Source organism: Oenanthe melanoleuca, unplaced genomic scaffold (assembly GCF_029582105.1).
Source record: "Oenanthe melanoleuca isolate GR-GAL-2019-014 unplaced genomic scaffold, OMel1.0 S167, whole genome shotgun sequence".
Lineage (NCBI taxonomy): Eukaryota > Metazoa > Chordata > Aves > Passeriformes > Muscicapidae > Oenanthe > Oenanthe melanoleuca.
The window spans coordinates 18,255-33,201 of NW_026612816.1; the positions used below are offsets into that span (position 1 = coordinate 18,255).

The 14,947-nt window shown below is 54.7% G+C and overlaps 1 long non-coding RNA gene across 1 annotated transcript; it reads right to left on the minus strand.

Moving 5' to 3' along the window:
• Positions 1–2,874: 2,874 nt before the first annotated feature.
• LOC130266717 (uncharacterized) lies at positions 2,875–6,527 on the minus strand. Its single transcript, XR_008842963.1, has 7 exons — positions 6,358–6,527; positions 5,563–5,695; positions 5,087–5,453; positions 4,778–4,913; positions 4,116–4,183; positions 3,783–3,835; positions 2,875–3,030 (listed from the first exon to the last, which is right to left on the minus strand). It is a non-coding gene; the product is annotated as an uncharacterized LOC130266717 (long non-coding RNA).
• Between the last annotated feature and the right edge of the window lie 8,420 nt (positions 6,528–14,947).

Below are 14,947 nucleotides of genomic sequence, written 5' to 3' on the forward strand. Positions count from 1 at the left end.
AAACCGCCATGTTCAGAGTGGCAAGACGTCACTTCCGCCCTTCTCGGCCGCCATCTCTAGTACTGGCAGAGGCCACTTCCGCAGCCTGGCGGCAGTCCTACAGGGCAGCGTCCCGGCACGCGCTCGCTCCCATCATCGGAAGGGCACGCGCGCAGCACCGCGCTGTGCCCACAGGACGGCAGCGCTGCCAGGGCGCCGGAGCGGCCGCGGCTGCAGTACCGCGCTGTGCCCACAAGGCGGTAGCACTGCCAGGGGCCGGCTCGGGGGCGGCAGCAGTACCGCGCTGTATCCACAAGGCGGCAGCGCTGCCATTGCCGGCTCGGGGGCAGCTGCAGTACCGCGCTGTATCCACAAGGCGGCAGCACTGCCATTGCCGGCTCTGGGCTGGCTGCAGTACCGCGCTGTATCCACAAGGCGGCAGCGCTGCTATTGCCGGCTCGGGGCTGGCTGCAGTACCGCGCTGTATCCACAAGGCGGCAGCACTGCCATTGCCGGCTCGGGGGCAGCTGCAGTACCGCGCTGTATCCACAAGGCGGCAGCACTGCCATTGCCGGCTCGGGGCCGGCTGCAGTACCGCGCTGTATCCACAAGGCGGCAGCACTGCCATTGCCGTCTCGGGGCTGGCTGCAGTACCGCGCTGTGCCCACAAGGCGGCAGCACTGCGCCGAGCTCAGCCCGGGGCTGCGGCGCTTTGGGGACAGAGAGAGAAGCGAAGGCAAAAAGCAACGAGTCCCATCCCTTCAAAAAATCCTCCTAAAAGAATGCCCCCAAAACACCCCGACCAAAACTAAAAGCAAATAATAAAAAAAACCCTTTAAATAAAAATCTATTAATATTTAATTTATATTCACATTTACAATCTATACACATTTTATATTTTCAATTAAGGTTGCATTATAACATATATACAATATTATTTTTATTATTTAGTGTACACATAATATTTATATTGTTAAAATTCATTTCTATTTTATGCATATATCTTTATATATGTGTATGTTTCAAATTGTATTTAAAAGCTCCACCTTTACCCAAATACAAACAAAAAAACCCTTTATTTTAAACTATATTTAAATGTTTCTATTTATATTTTTCATTTTTATGTCTGCAATTAATGTATCAATATTATGAATATATTATACCATAAGTATATATTATTTATATCCTACATTTATATTGATCTATATATTTATGTATTTACTTACATATATTCATGTATGCACAAATACTTCTACTTTTATGTCTTTATAAACTTATTATATATTTGTGTATTTATTTTGCTTATATTAATTATAAAAACCCCTGCCTTTACCAAATAAAACCAAAAAACCATTTATTTTAAACTATATTATTTGCATATTTCTAATCTCATATATATAATTTATATTCATACACTATATATTTGCATTATTTATATATTTAATATAAAGTTGTTACTTCTATTTGTTTATATTTTATATTTATATAAATATATTTTTATTTTTCTATTATTTTTATTTTATATTTAGATTATCTATTAAAAAACCCTTCTCTAACCAAATAAAACATTTATTTAATCTGTAGTTAGGTATTTTTTATATTTATATTTTCCTGTCTTCTACACCCAGCCCTCCCTGTGAATGTTCTGCACCCTTGGGTCCCTCTGGGGGACGGCACCCGGCACCACCCCCTCATTCCCCATTCCCCTGCTCCTTCACCGCAGCGTGGCTCCCTCTCCTCGGGACCTTGGGGTGCCCCAAAGGACACGGGAGCCCCCGAGTCTCCACCCCCTGTCCCCCTCAGCCCCAAAGAAGGCACAGAACAACTACAACTGCCTCGGGCAGGAGCACGGCACTTTATTCGAACCCTTCCCACGGTCCATCCCCCCAGAAAGGGACTCTGCTCACGCAAGGAAGTGGGGGACAGCCCCCAGAAGGGCTGAAGTTCCTTCTCAGCCCCGCAGACACAGGCAACAAGGGGCAGAAGAGGGAGCGCCAGCAGAGAGGACAGAGCAAGAAAATTAAGATCAAGGCGCAGGATGAAATGGAAAAAAACCCAAAAAACACCTGGGATGGTGATTGGGCTGCACACAGAGAGGGATTAAAAAAGAACAGGGACAGCAAATGGGACACACCCATGGGAGCCACCGGCACGGGGAGCTCCACAGAGCCACACAGAATAAAACAGGAACACGAGCGAGGCACAGAGAAGGACGCAGAATGAAACACGGTGCCAAACACGCAGCAAGGACTGAGGGATACAAAGAGGGAAACAAGAACCCGCAGAGGAATCGACCGCGGCACGTGCCGAGGCGGGCAAACGCGGCCAAGGAGCAGCACAGGGACGGAGACAGAGAGGCACGGCCAGCAGGACAGAGGCTCACCAAGAGAGGGGACGTTCAGGGAGGACCACTGGGCAGCAGGTGCACACAGGTACAGGCAAAGGGACAGTGACAGGGACAAAGAAACACAGTCACGGTGCAGGACTGAGGGACAAGGAGAGGAAGAAAGGAGAAATAAAGATGCAGGCAGCAAGTGAGACAGAGAGAGAGGCAAAAAGTAGGACAGAACAGGGAGAGGGATTGAGTAAGATATTACATAAATATTGAGTATTCATTTCAAAAAAGAAAAAGAAGAACAAGAGAGAGATGAAGCAGTGAAAGGGAATGGGATGGGGAGCACACAGGCCAAGAAAGGAACACAAAAGACACAGCGGACTGAGAGGAGAGAAGGGGTGGAAAATTGAATATAAAGCAGGAAGAGGAACAGCAGCAGACCCAGGAGTATTTATTACAGAGTGTGGCTGGTGAATGTGTCAGGAAAGCACCAGCTCCGACAGAACAGGGCACGGGCACGGCTCGGCCTGGGACTCATCGATTCACATCTGTCTCATAAAGGCCGTGATAAAACAGGTGGTGAAAGCTGAATGGATGATGTGCTGCAGCTTGGGTCCTGCTCAGCCCTCATCCCAGCCCGTGCTGCCAGTGAACACACTGATGCTCTTCTCAGCTTGTTTTTATACATCCAAATTCCTTCTTCAAGTTTCTTCAAGCTAGGCAAAAGATAGGTGGGAAAAAAAAAAACAAACCCCAACACACACACACACACACACACAAAACAAAACAAAAAAAAACCCCCACAGAACAAAACAAAAAACCTAACAAAACACAAATAACAATCCAAAACAGATCCACAGCACCTTCAGCACCTTTTTGCATAACAAACTTGTACAATTATAACTTTTAAATTCTCTTCTTTGTATCTGAAGTTCCCCATACTCCCTAAAGCAGAGTAACAAACCAGGCATCAGTAAAGGTGTCTGGGTTAAAAGACACTGGGCCTCCTGCCAACAAAACTATTTAGTGCTCACCTCTGCTACATCCAGCTGTAGCTAATTGCATAGTTATGGTAATAGTGCCACAGGAATTTGGAAGGAATTATGGTACTCAGAGCTAATACGAAAGATGCACTCTAAAAATGAGTGCAACAGGAAAATGGAATGCTATTAAAATGATAAAATACTTGAACCTCAGGGGGGAAAAAAAAAAATCTCAGTATCAAAGCTCTTTGTATTTTGCATGCACATTTCCATCTAAGAAAAGCATATGCTGGTTACAATAGGCTTCCTCATAGCCTAATAGCAAACATGAAGTTTGCCTAACTCCATTTGAATCAGGGATATAAAAGCAGATCAAGCAAGTGACAAATGAGAGAGCTATTCCTAGACTGCAGCAGACACCAACAATGAATTATGTGCAGGCTCCAGCCTCAGCCTGGCATGGCTGGATTTTTCCTTGGACCTACCTCAATTAAACGAGTTTGGAGCTTTTGATGCCTGCAAGTTGGTGTTCTTCTCACTGGGGCAATTGGAAATAATTTCAGTATCATTAGAAAATTTTAGAAAAATCCAGCGAAAAGTTCCACCTCTGTCCCCTCTAAGTTATCCCAGTTTTCCCCAGCTAGGAGCTGCACAGAAGTGAGACAGGGGAAATGACAACAGGGAACAGCTGTAAAGTTAAAGGCAGAAAGAGAAGACTTACCAGCAAAGGGCAGGAAAGGGGAAAGGTTTCAGAAAAGATTTCTGTGGTCTAATTAATGATCTTTTCTGATTCCCCTGAGAGAAGAACACAAACTCACAGCCAGTCAGGCCTCACAGTCCCCTGTAGTGAGAGCTCAGCACACATCCACAGAGGCAAGTCCAGCACCTGAAAGAAAAAAAAAAAAAAAAGAAAAAGGTGACAGGGCAGCACAAAGATTGTTCTCTGTGCAGCGCCCAGACTCGGGGCTCACTGTCAGCTTTCTAGTTCCCGTGAATTATCCCACAGCCCCCAATTCCCTGCTCAGTTCCTGCTGCCGTAACCTCACAGTGCCTCACGGAGGGTGGATATTTCCATGCAGAGCTGCCGCTTGAACGCCAGCTGTGCCAGGAACGGGCAGAGCGTCCAAGGAAGCTCAGCAGCATCGGGACAGGGACAGGCATCTGCTCCAAACAATTGGCTATTTAAAGCCCTCATCCCCCAGCCCCACCCATGTCCCTGGGGGCACTTGACAGAGCTGCCTGGAGTTCAGCTGATTTAGCCCCCCTGAGCCGGGGCTCCAGGTGATATTTTCAAGCAGGAGAAGGCAGGGCCGGGGGCGCTCCCGTCCCGTGCCAAGGCAGCTCCCCGTGCCCACGGGAGGACATCTCTCCCTGCAGCAGCTCAGCTCCTTTCAGGGCCTCAGCAGTGGCCTCTGCAAGTTCTTTTCCCTCAGCAAAGGGTGCACATCCCTGCCTTCAGCACACCTCCAGTGGGACCCACCTGGGAAAGCTTTCCATCCCTTCTGCACTTCCAGCTGGCTCCCTGGAAACTCCCACCTTCGTCCAAACAAAACTTCATCCCACCTGAACCTTTGATTTGAAGGCATCTCTGCAGGCTGTCGGTTGGCATTTAATAGCTGTGAGGCAAGATTGCCTTGGCTTTAGTGCTGCTGCTGCTGAACGAGGCCTCGGGAAGGGAAGGGAAGGGAAGGGAAGGGAAGGGAAGGGAAGGGAAGGGAAGGGAAGGGAAGGGAAGGGAAGGGAAGGGAAGGGAAGGGAAGGGAAGGGAATTGGGGTGGACAGGACATACCTGGCAGCTGCCTGGGAGCTCTGGGAGGCTGGAACCAGGAATTGCTGTCTGAGCCCCTCTGCACGCAGCCCGTGCCACCATCACCAGCACACGCCAGCTGCTCCTTGGGCTGCTTTTGGGCTGTCAGTGGCCTGTATCCAGGCTGAAGCATCTCCAGGAGCCTGCTCAGAGCAGCCCCTGGCCCGGGAGCCACGGGCAGCCCTTGAGCCGTGTCCGTGCCAGTGCCGGCCGGGCACCCAGCGCCCATCCCGGGCCGTGCGCTCGGCACGGGCAGGACGCTGCAGGCACAGCCCCTGCCCCGAGGGCCCAAGGACAAGAGGTGCCGGATGCCTTTCAGGGACTCCTGGCCTCCTCCTGCCCCTCGCAGCTGGGACACACAGAAACACCAAGGAGTATTGCTGGCAGTGAGTGGGAGGCACTGAGGCCTCTGTGCAGCTTGCTGGAGCCAAGGATTCCCATCCTTGGGAGTTTCATACCTGGGATGCAGAGGGCTCAGTCAGTCGGAGCACAGTCCAGGTAGTGCCAAGGTTGTGAGTTCAAATCTCCCACGGGCCGTGTCCTCGAGAGTCGGATTTCAGGAACCCTCTCAATCCCAGTATATCCTGTGACCTGGAAGTAAAGAGGAAAAGCCGCAGCCGAATTTTAATAAAAGAGGCTTTGCCATTGCAGAGCTTCTTGGAGTTGCAAAGCAAGGGAGAGGGGGAGCGTCGCACCTAGCAGGTGATGGAGATGCAGCCCGAGCAGAACCGTGCCCGGCCCCGCCGAGCGGCTCGTCCCGCGCCCCAGCCCCGCTCGTTCCGCAGGGGTGCGCGGGCAGCAGCCCCGGGGCTGTGCGCACACGGGAACGGGGAGCCGTGCGCTGCTCCGCGCTCAGGGCTGCGGGGCCTCCGCGGGACGGGGGCACCGGGAGCGGCGGGATTTGGGGCTCCCAGGGCTGGCACGGCGCTCCCCGCGCCCCGGCCGGCTCCAGCCGCGATGCAGCGTCTACACGGGGAGATCCCGCCGCCGTTCTTCCGGGCGCGGTTACCGGCAGAGCCCCGGCTCCCCGCGGCCACAGCGGGACCGTGTCCAGAGTGCCGCGGCCGCCGGAACGGAATGGGAGCGGCAGCGCCGGGCTCAGCCCCAGCGCCCGTCCGGGGCGGCTGCTGCTGCTGCCTGCGGCGATCCCGATCCCGGCCCCGCTACCCGCACCCTGCCTGCCCGGGGAGAGGCGGCACCGCCTGGAACCACCAGCCAATACCGCCAAAACTTAGACCCGACCCTGGTCCTACCTGAGCGCCCCAGGATTCGCGCAGAACCGGGAGCTGTCCCTGGCACAGCGCTCCGACGAGGATCCCGCCGCATCCCAGCACGAGTGTTCCCGAATGGAACGGGCCGGGAGCGGATCGGCCGCATAGAAATAGGCCCCGGCCCGCGCAGCCGCACTGGGGTCCCGCGCACCTGAGTCGGGCCCGGCCCCGCCCCTCAATCCCCGCCCGGCCCCGCCCGCTCCCTCCCCGGCGCCCCGTCCTGCCCGGGCTGGGGCGGGGCCATCGCTCGCGGCCCGCCCCCTCTCCCGGGGCCGAAGCGGGGCTGTTCCCTGTTCCGGGTCCCCTCGGAGCCGGCACTGCCCAGCATTCCTCACCGGGGCTGGGGGTTCCAGCACAGCCCCCAGGGCATCCCGCTGCTTCCTCAAGCCCCCTTCAGCGGGATCAGTTTTTGGAGAGAGATACCCAAACCCAGAGCTGGCTTTAACGGATCCGGGGGAATATCCCCTCTCCCCATCTCACCCAATTGCCGCTGCTAAAAGCCAGCCTGAGGATCAGCTCCCTATCCCCTCAATCTCTGCAAGGAATCGGATTTCTCAATCCGGCAGGGCAGCAATGCTGTTCTCCTCGCCGGAGATCCGGATTGCAGCGGCGTCCCCGCCGGCGCTGCCCGGATGGAGCGGGGAGCGGGGGATGTGTGTGAATAGAGGGGAGGGTGACGCCGAGTTCGGGCTGCGAGAGCGGCCGCGGCTGCGAGCGTGGGAAGGGCGCAAGTGCTGCCGCCTTGTGGGCACAGCGCGGTACTGCAGCCACCCCCGAGCCGGCGCTCTGGCAGTGCTCGGCAGCGGCTGCAGTACCGCGCTGTGCCCACAAGGCGGCGTTAGCGGCGGGTGCGCAGCCAGGGCTGGGGCGCGGGGCAGGGGCGGGGCTGGGGGAGCGTCACAGAGGGACGGACACGGGAGGGACGGGATCAGCGCTGGGGATGGCCTCAGGATCCCTCGGGAGGGACGGGATCAGCGCTGGGGATGGCCTCAGGGTCCCTCGGGAAGGACGGGGTCAGCGCTGGGGATGGGCACAGGAGATGCCGTGATGTGCAGGTGACACCCTGGGGCCCCCACGTGTCGAGGGACCGGGGCTGGGGTTGTGACGGGCTGGGCTTGTGTGAGAAGTGGATCTTTGGGTGAGTGACAGGCGTGGTGGTGCACCGAGAAATTGGCTAGTTAGCTAAATATTGAATTAACTGCCCAACTAACTAATAACTACTTTCATTAGTACTCCAGAGTAGGCATGTAATGTTCAATCAAGGTAATTATTTGTCACTGCCATCTGGAGTATTAATGAGGGGCCCTACCTGGCATATATGAAAAAGGAGAAAAAAATATGTATGTCTGGTGCAGCAGTAGAAAATTTCAGGCTCCTTTTTTTTTTTTTTTTTTTTTATTTAAATAATAACATAAGGTTTTTTGGTGTTTTGGTTTTTTTTTTTTTTTACTTGCAAGGAGCCTGAAAATTTGTACTGCTGTTTTTTAAATTGTACAGCTAGAAAGGAAAAGAAAGTTAGAAAAAGGTTAGAGAGAAAAAAAAAAGAAAAAGAAAGAGTGAAAAAGAAAAAAAAACAGAGTTAGAGACTACTAGAAACAGGGAAATAGAGTCAGACAGAAATAGAGAGAAAAAGAAATCCAGAGAAAAAGAAAAGAAATAGAGAGAAAAAGAAGTAGAGTTAATGCTACGGCAAATATGAAAAAGAAAGACAGGAGCCAAGGGGAAGACGTGGGGTATCTTGACTAGGGGCGACTTAACTTTATTGAATGAATGCTTTTATTCACAGCAAAAGACAGCAAGGTGTACAAAGGCAAGTACGGTACCAATTTAATTACAGATACACTCCATGGACACGCTGCTAAAGGTGAATTTACACACAGAGCCTTTTTTTCCCCACTTTGAATCCACATGGGCCCACCTCTCTCCTCCCAAGTGCAAACAGCTCTTTATGGTCCAGAGATCCTCAAATAAATAGAACAATGTGCCAGCCCAGTGAAATGCTACTGCCAGGAATGACCCAGGTAAGGCAAACAGGGGCACTTCCCCTTAGGCATCCCCAAACCCTGAGCAAGCAGGGAGGCTGCCCAGAGCCTGCTGTGACATCCCCAGCTTCCTCTGCCTTAGATGTGGGCAGAGAGCTCCTGCTTCCCAGGCTGCCCACCCCTGAGCCCAGGAGCAGGCAGGGGCTGCTGCTCCTCCAGCTGTGCCCCAGTCAGGCATTTCCTGCAGGATCCCACAGCTCTACTTACTGGGCCTGTGATGATGGCTGGGTTCTGCAGCCTGGGCTCTTCCCACTGGGTCATTTTCTTATCTGCAAAGAACAAAAGAAATGATCCCACGGCTTCTCTGCTACCACACCGTGAATTTCTCTTGGTTTTTCTCTCCCTAGCACTGCTCAGCTCTGTCAGGGTTAGCAAAGGCTTGTGTCTCCCCACCCTCCCCAGCCCCAACACACTGTTAAGCTGAAAACATCCACTCAAAAACACAGAAGCACCCCAGAACCCAGGGAATCTGCACTGCTTTGATGGCAACGTCTGCAGGAGTGAGTGACACGTTCATTGGAACGTGGGCTGGGATTGGAGACACGGCCTGGTGGGTAAAGGAACCCAAAGTTTTTGGCAATGACACCCCAAGTTACTGTCTGGAAATTCTGCACAGACAGCTGAGGTATCACACTTCTAAATCTGGAGGGAGTAACATTTTTCCTAGACTCTGATTTAATGAGAAGGTGAAGGGGGCAGAACTGTCCTGTTTTGGTGCAAGAGAATCACCCAGCAAGGAGCAGTGGAGATGCTGGCAGTGGCACAGCACAGCCCACTTCTTTCCATCTACAGCTCTGAGGAGCACCAGGAGGATGACAGGAAAGCTTCTACAGGACCATGCTGGGACTGCCCTTCCCTGCCTCCAGACAGCTGCTCCTCCCAGGATCCTGAACACGGGATCACAACAAAACACAACGGGGTTGCAACCAGAAGACAACGCTCCAGACCCACCCGGGTGCCACCTGCAATGGCAAGGTGCTGGTCACCCTGGGCTGCCACCCTCTGCTGCTACAGGACACTCCTCTGCGTCAGGAGCTGGGCAGCAGCAGTCAGACTGCATTTTCCTTGTTCCTACAACTGGAAAAGCCCTCTAAGTTTGAGCATCCCAAGCTGCTTTAAGGGGGACTGGGATCTGAAAGGTGTCATTCAGCAAATGTTACCTGAGAAAATTCTGAAGGACTGCGAGCACATTGCAAGACATTTGATCTATTAGTTAATTTAACAGTAAAATACTACTTTATTTCCCTTCACACATTAAAGTGATTTATCCCTTGTGGAAAAGCTGAGGAGGGCTGCCAGCCTGAGACCCCAGAGCTGCTGCCAAGGTGGGGCACCCAGCACAGCCCTTTGCCTTTCCAGCCCCTCCACTGGAATCCCCTTCTACAGAGTTCTTGGTCACCTTGACACCAGCAGCCACAAATCACAGCGCCAGTTTCTGTGTGAAATCACAGGTAACACAGCTGGAAATGACTGACAGTGGGTCAGCTCTTGGCCCTCTCTACCTCAGAGTGTGCAGCGACACCAACAAATCTCAGTCTGAGTTTCTTCTCAGAGTCTTACAGGGACTTCACGTCAAAAATGCTGTTCCAGGGCTACAAGGGTCTGGCATGAACCACTCCACCTGGAACTGCAGCTCAGGATTCTCTGCCTGATCCCAAGTGCACATGGATAACAAATTCATTCTTTTTGAAGAGTATTTTCAAAAGTCTCAACACTCTCAAAAGTTTCAGAACTTTGAGTCTTCCCACCACTACAGTTCTCTGTCAGAAACCAGGCTCTCAGGCCTTTGAGGATTCCCTCTCCTGCCTTTCCAAGGGCCCCACTATTTCCCTGAAGTTGGGACCCCCTGCCACACAGAGAACTCTCAGAGCCAGACATTCCCAATGCTGATGGCATCACAAGGGTTACTCCAGCTGGGATTTGGGCACTCCTGTCAATACATCACAGAGTGAAATAACTCTTGTCCAGGTGAGAGTATTTTTCATGCCCTTTCCAACCAAAACTCTACTAATAATTGCCATTCTGAGTTACACTTTGCCATTCTCCTTGCACAGCCTCTCCCTGCACACTGCAGGGGCCATTTGCCAGGCTCACTGTGACTTCCCATCCCATCCAGTGAGCCCCTCTGCCCCTCTCCTGCCCTGCTGCTTCCTGCTGAACTAAGGAGTTCTCCTCCCTAACTCCCTGTGTGTGTCACTGATGCAGATGGTGAATAGCCACCATGTGCTGCTGGATGTGGACAGACTTTGAGGGGAACCCACTGATGGTATCCATGCCCCTTGTGCGTGAATCACTGCCAGCTGCCCAGAAAATGGCTGCAGAAGGGCTGTTTTCCCTCCTGATCCCGTCCAACACGTGGCTGGTAGGTGCCTGGGAGCTGCCAGGAAGGCAGCAGTGTGTGTGTGCTGCAGGGAGCAGTGTGTCCATGGGGTGAGGTGACAGGGCAGGTGGGGCACACAGAGCCAGGGAAGGGCTCAGGGGCACCCCACAGAGCCGGGGAAGGGCTCAGGGGCGTGCCAGAATTGTTTTCCCAGGGGCCTTTGGCCCTCTGCTGTGAGACAGTTGGGCTGTACTAAAATGGCACTGCCATACGAGGTGGAGGTGCCACTCTTTGTGGAGTTGTGAGGTGCATTGTCCCACCCATGTTGTGTTTGTTTCTACAGGGGTATCAGAGCACTTATTAAAGGGAAATGGGGCACACTGAGTAATTCAGGATAAACACACAGTAGCATTGTCACAGGAACTTCACCCTGTGCCTTGGATTTTGCCTATTTATGTATCCTTAACACAGCAGGACTAAATCAAATTGATAAATGCAGATCTTTGTAGCCTGCAGTGCTCAAGGCTTCCCTCCCCTATTCCGGCTCCTCCTGCACCCCTCACCACGCTTCCTAACTAGTGAAATTAAGTTCTGGTGAAAGTTTTGGAAAAAGAAGCGTAGAAACAAGTGCTTACTTGTTACAAGCTCTACTATGAGTTTTCCCCAGCTAGGAGCTGCACAGAAGTGAGACAGGGGCAATGACATCAGGGAACAGCTCTAGAGTTAAAGGCAGAAAGAAAAGACTTACCAGCAAAGGGCAGGAAAGGGGAAAGGTTTCAGAAAAGATTTCTGTGGTCTAATCAATGATCATTTCTGATTCTCCTGTGAGAAGAACACAAACTCACAGCCAGTCAGGCCTCACAGTCCTCTGTAGTGAGAGTTCAGCACACATCCCAGAGGCAAGTCCAGCACCTGAAACAAAAAAAAAAAAAAAAAGAAAAAATAACCAGAAGAAAAAGGTGACAGGGCAGCACAAAGATTGTTCTCTGTGCAGCGCCCAGACTCGGGGCTCGCTGTCAGCTTTGCTAGTTCCCGTGAATTATCCCACAGCCCCCAATTCCCTGCTCAGTTCCTGCTGCCATACCCTCACAGTGCCTCACGGAGGGTGGATATTCCCGTGCAGAGCTGCCGCTTGAACGCCAGCTGTGCCAGGAACGGGCAGAGCGTCCAAGGAAGCTCAGCAGCATCGGGACAGGGACAGGCATCTGCTCCAAACAATTGGCTATTTAAAGCCCTCATCCCCCAGCCCCACCCATGTCCCTGGGGGCACTTGACAGAGCTGCCTGGAGTTCAGCTGATTTAGCCCCCCTGAGCCGGGGCTCCAGGTGATATTTTCAAGCAGGAGAAGGCAGGGCCGGGGGCGCTCCCGTCCCGTGCCAAGGCAGCTCCCCGTGCCCACGGGAGGACATCTCTCCCTGCAGCAGCTCAGCTCCTTTCAGGGCCTCAGCAGTGGCCTCTGCAAGTTCTTTTCCCTCAGCAAAGGGTGCACATCCCTGCCTTCAGCACACCTCCAGTGGGACCCACCTGGGAAAGCTTTCCATCCCTTCTGCACTTCCAGCTGGCTCCCTGGAAACTCCCACCTTCGTCCAAACAAAACTTCATCCCACCTGAACCTTTGATTTGAAGGCATCTCTGCAGGCTGTCGGTTGGCATTTAATAGCTGTGAGGCAAGATTGCCTTGGCTTTAGTGCTGCTGCTGCTGAATGAGGCCTCAGGCGGGAAGGGAAGGGAATTGGGGTGGACAGGACATACCTGGCAGCTGCCTGGGAGCTCTGGGAGGCTGGAACCAGGAATTGCTGTCTGAGCCCCTCTGCACGCAGCCCGTGCCACCATCACCAGCACACGCCAGCTGCTCCTTGGGCTGCTTTTGGGCTGTCAGTGGCCTGTATCCAGGCTGGAGCATCTCCAGGAGCCTGCTCAGAGCAGCCCCTGGCCCGGGAGCCATGGGCAGCCCTTGAGCCGTGTCCGTGCCAGCGCCGGCCGGGCACCCAGCGCCCATCCCGGGCCGTGTGCTTGGCACGGGCAGGACACTGCAGGCACAGCCCTTGCCCCGAGGGCCCAAGGACAAGAGGTGCTGGATGCCTTTCGGGGACTCCTGGCCTCCTCCTGCCCCCCGTTCCCCGCAGCTGGGACACACAGAAACACCAAGGAGCATTGCTGGCAGTGAGTGGGAGGCACTGAGGCCTCTGTGCAGCTCTGGGCCACAAAACCAGCCCCAGCTTCAGCAGCTGCTTCATTTGGGCAACACTCACCTGCAGGAAATGCTACCTGCCACTCTCCAGAGGAACTCAGGTCACGCAGCAAGGGAAGCCTCAGAACCTGTCCGGCTCACTTCTCCCTACAAAGAGACATGGCAAGAGCAAATGTACAGCTGCTGGGTAAGTCCTGGAAAGGGCAGGAAAATCAGGGGATGGGAAGATGCGGTGCTGTCATGCCAGCTGCCAGCCAGTTCTACCCTACAGCCATGGCAGGGGCTGGTGTGTAAAGCAGCTTTAGCAGAATAGAACGAGCTGCAGTTTCCTTGCTGGAGCCAAGGATTCCCATCCTTGGGAGTTTCATACCTGAGATGCAGAGGGCTCAGTCAGTCGGAGCACAGCCCAGGTAGTACCAAGGTTGTGAGTTCAATTCTCCCACGGGCCGTGTCCTCGAGAGTCGGATTTCAGGAACCCTCTCAATCCCAGTATATCCTGTGACCTGGAAGTAAAGAGGAAAAGCCGCAGCCGAGTTTTAATAAAAGAGGCTTTGCCATTGCAGAGCTTTTTGGAGTTTGCAAAGCAAGGGAGAGGGGGAGCATGCCAGCCGGCAGGTGATGGAGAAGCAGCCCGAGCAGAACCGTGCCCGGCCCCGCCGAGCGGCTCGTCCCGCGCCCCAGCCCCGCTCGTTCCGCAGGGGTGCGCGGGCAGCAGCCCCGGGGCTGTGCGCGCACGGGAACGGGGAGCCGGGCGCTGCTCCGCGCTCAGGGCTGCGGGGCCTCCGCGGGACGGGGGCACCGGGAGCGGCGGGATTTGGGGCTCCAGGGCTGGCACGGCGGCCCCCAGAGGGGCAGAGGGAGGGAACAGCGAGAAACAGCCAGGGGAGAAGGGACGGAGAGCAGGGACACAGGGATGAGAGGGACAGGGAGGGCTCGGGCTGCGGAGGGAAGCGGGACGGGGAGGGAAAGGCCGGGGGCGGAGAGGGACGGGGGACCCAGGAGGGGACCCAGGAGAGGGGAGCGGGGTAGGGACAGGAGAGGGAGAATGGGGGGGACAGGCTTGGGGGAGAAAGAAAAGAAAAGGAACACGGGGAGGAGGGAGGAAAGGTAGAGGGAGAAACAGGAGGAGAGGCCGAAAGGGGAGGGAAAGAGTCGGTTTGAGGAGGAGAGAGAAAGGCGGGAAAGGGAGAAAAAGAAGGGGAAGACGAGGAGGAGGGAGAGAGGGTTTGAGAGGAGGGAAAGCAGAAATCCAACCTGTCCCTGTGCGCGGAGCTCCAACGCAGCCGCAGCGAGTCAGCCTGAGCAAATGGCGGCCGGGCCAATTACCTGGAGTTCAATCACCTCGGCCACGCCCCGCGCAGCCGCACCGAGACCCCGCGCACCTGTGCCGGGCCCGGCCCCGCCCCTGAATCACCTCACGGCCCGGCACCTGGATCCCCGCCCGGTACCGCCCCCGGTACCGCCGTCGCTGCCGCCGTCGGTGCCGCCCTTGGTACCGCCCCTGGTTCCGCCCTTGGTACCGCCCCCGGGCCCGCCTTCGGTACCGCCCCCCGGCAGTACAGGACCCCGGCAGAGAAAGGCGTCTGCCCGCAGCCGCCTGTCTGCGCCTGCCCGTTTCCCGCGCGCCCGCGGCGCCGCTGAGCCCACAGCCCGTGTCTGCACTCTCGGAAACGCCGCAGAAAATCGCGCCGCGGGGATCGATGTCGGCGTCGCGGGCAGGCAGCCCACAAAACAGACTGGGGTCCTTGTTTTCCCGCCCTTTCTGCCGCCATATGTAGAAGGTCAAACGAGTGCCGGCCAAACCGCCATCTTGAGAGTGGCAAGACGTCACTTCCGCCCTTTTCGGCCGCCATCTCTAGTACTGGCAGAGGCCACTTCCGGCCCGGCTGCCATCTTTGTTGTGGTACCCGGAACTGCCGCCATATATAGAAGGTCGAACGAGTGCCGGCTAAACCGCCATGTTGAGAGTGGCAGGACGTCACTTCCGCCCTTCTCGGCCGCCATCTCTAGTACTGGCAG